General features: G+C 40.6%; 1 long non-coding RNA gene across 1 annotated transcript; it reads left to right on the top strand.

Moving 5' to 3' along the window:
* The first annotated feature begins 1,152 nt into the window (after positions 1-1,152).
* Positions 1,153-1,993, top strand: LOC120497404. Its single transcript, XR_005626493.1, has 3 exons — positions 1,153-1,220; positions 1,633-1,811; positions 1,907-1,993. It is a non-coding gene; the product is annotated as an uncharacterized LOC120497404 (long non-coding RNA).
* The last annotated feature ends 1,188 nt before the right edge of the window (positions 1,994-3,181 follow it).

The following is a 3,181-nucleotide window of genomic DNA, read 5'->3' as shown; positions in this document are numbered from 1 at the left end:
ACAGACAAAACCAGCAGCTGCAGAAGTACATGCAGTCTGAGTAAACAAGGCTTTTTCACACAGCCTGGCCAGCAGTATCCCTTGTCCCAGCCAAGATGTCTGCTGAGCAAGGATGCAGAGGCATACATCAGATCTGCTCATATCCTACATCAGCGGAGCACAAGCCATTTCTAATACAGAATCATTTAGAAGCTTTCATCTTCCTGCTGCAGTCAATCTATTTTTGCAGTTGTTATTTTTAATCCACAGGACCCTGCCCTTCCTCTAGTGCATGGGATGCACTTTCTAGCAGTACCACAGAGTCCCATGGTAAAGCAGCTCTTAAAAGCAAGAAAAGTGCAAGAGCAAAGACAGTCGTACAGTTGAAGGTACTGAATATTTCTGGGAACACCAGATTTTGTCTCTAAAGTTCTGACATAAAACAAGATTTTATGCTAAACAGACTAAAGTATTTTTTAGCATGTTCTGAGCAAGGATGAAGAAAAAATAAACAGTATGTAACAATAAATCACTAGAGACCACCAGAACAAGTATGCACTTAGAAGCCCTATTATGCAATTTTAAGTCAATCTTTGGATTGCTTGGCTTTGCAGTTTTGATGTAATTTAGTGTATTTTATGCAACTTAACCCACACAGTATGCGTTGATAATCAGGGAGCAATTTCCCCAATGTTATTCAGGTAAGGTTTGATTGCTTCCTCTGTTTCCAGATGGTGACCAAAAGCCTGCTGAAACATTTGCAAGTTAACCTGCTGAAGAAACATGGCATGTGTGTCTAATTACAAGTCAGCATATACACCTCACAATAAAACCTTAACCTGTACCTTTTCTTCTGCAGATGTGATGAATCCTTTCCTGCTTTGTGAAAAATCTCGCTTAGGACCAAGGCACTTTTACATCATCAGTGAGGTGCTCATCTCTTTGCCAGCAGATACCAGTGTACAAGGTCAGAAACTAAGCACAAGGGAAAAACAAAAACCACCCCAGCCACTTAAAACCTCAACCCATCCCTGAAGCAGCTGTGGAAATGCTGGCAATTACCTCAGAAACAAGAAGCAGCTGGGTTCAGTCCCTGATCTTTACAAAGCAAACAAGGAGAGGGAGGGTCTTATATAATGAAGTGGGTTGGGAGTGGTGGAGGAACAAGTGATGCTTGGGGAAAGTGTAGGGTTAACAGCCTGTTAATGTGCAGTGGGACAAGCTGTCTGAAGGGCCTTGTGGTTAGTTACTGATGGTGTGGGGGAGAGTATAGCCTCAATTAAAAAGAAAAGTGTGTTGTCTGAGTAGACATGCTGAATGTGGATGTGTGGGTTAATCAGGGTTTCTTTAGGAAACATCAGTAAGAGTCTGGTGGTAGTCATGACTGAGGGAAGACAATCTGGAGGTGGATCTGTGTACTTTGTTTATTTCATCTGCTTCTTCCAGGGCACCCTGCATATGGAGGGAGGAAAAAAAAGATCACAGGAATTTTTTCTACCTGCTCTTTATCTTCCTAGCACACGATCGTATATCTCTAGTTGCCATGTGTATGGCTAAAAATGGAGCTTTGAAAAAAAGGAAGGGGTTAAGATGAAAAGAATCACTTATAAAAGAATTATCTATGTTCATCTTGTTTTTCGTGGTTATTTGCAGGGACTGATCTTGCCTGTATAATGATATATTTCTAAGTTTGTCCCTGGAAATACCATTTGTAGAGAGAACACGTATATTTACAAGTATAGTGTTCTGTAGGCAGGCTGACCAGGTGGTTGTAAAACCACTGTGAGCTATTCAGAATTCGTTCATATGATACTGCAGCCACACACATGCAGGTAAATGGGATTCCCCTTTAAAAAGTGAGAAGCATTTTTACTTTTGTTTCAAATATGACTATTCCTTAGTGATCCTTAGTCTCTGTGACTGGTAGCTATGCATTCAGCATACCCTGCATTTTCATGAGGAGAATTGTGGCATGCTGGGGTGCTTCAGGAAGAATGTTGCCAGCAGGTCAGTTTCTTGTGGGAATTCAGATGCTCAGAGAACTTTATCCTTTCTGGTACACATTAGTTTCACAACAGGTAAGCAGGAAGCAATGTAACACTTCTCATTGCTGGATGGGCTACATGGTATTTGAAATACAAATACTCTGTCCCACTGTCCTAAATTTTTTATAAAATAGTTTAAAAGTACACTTGCAAGACAACTCCATAATGAGTTTCAAGCAGCTTGCAGTAGTATTTCCTAAGAATAGAATGCTTAAGGTGATGTGAATTGGGATTGGTAATTTTCCCAGTTTTTTATTTCTATAGAGTATTCCTCACTTCCACTAGACAAGTTAAAAATATTAACTTGCTAATGTATACTGCAGATCCACACCATAGTTGATGCTCTTTAACTATAATCAGCTGTATACACATTTTACAAAGAAACAGGGAATGTATAGGCAAAGCTGACCAAGAGTCTTCACTTAACACTGTCAAGCCCAGGTCATTTGGTCTTTTATGGAAGAAGAGGAACTTGGGAGATCTATATTCCATTCTCTGGCTTGATACAGCTGTTAGTGCTGTGGCTACAAGCTGGCATTGATCTCTGCAGATAAGCTGCCCACATGTGTCTCTGGGGTTAGCCAGATGGCCGGAGCACGCTGCTGCTGCACAACCGCAGTGTTAGCGCAGGCTGAGTGGAACTAATGGCAGAGCGTGGGTGGGATGCTCAATGACTTAAACATTTGTTTCTTTTTTCTTCTTTAGATGATGCTGGTGGTCCATGCAGGCTAGCAAACCTTAGCTTTAATTAAGATTGTAGGGGTAGTTTTCACACTTTTTTTGTGATGTGTGAGTACAGAGAGCTTGTCCTGTCACACGTCCCCATCAGATATGCTGTACTCTCAACTGCCTAAACCAGATGTAAAGTTACTTTTTGTACCTTCCACAAACATAAAACAGGGCTGAGGTGTCCCATACAGTTAATATGTTTATAATACACCCTTTAGAGGGTACATATGCAAAACATCATTTAACAAAGATATACTGAATTAAAGCAGCCCTGCACTCAAAAATTAAAAGCCATACTTTATATCTTATTGGTTAGCTAGGCCATGCAGTTGGACAAGAACCCTGCACTGCACACCTCAAAATTATATGTGATTTTTTTTCTCCAATTGGTGCTTCACTGCTCTTTTATCTAAACCACGTTACAGCAT

The sequence above is a fragment of the Passer montanus genome, unplaced genomic scaffold (assembly GCF_014805655.1).
Source record: "Passer montanus isolate IOZ18808 unplaced genomic scaffold, ASM1480565v1 scaffold13, whole genome shotgun sequence".
Classification (NCBI taxonomy): domain Eukaryota; kingdom Metazoa; phylum Chordata; class Aves; order Passeriformes; family Passeridae; genus Passer; species Passer montanus.
This window is presented reverse-complemented; position numbering and strand designations above follow the sequence as displayed.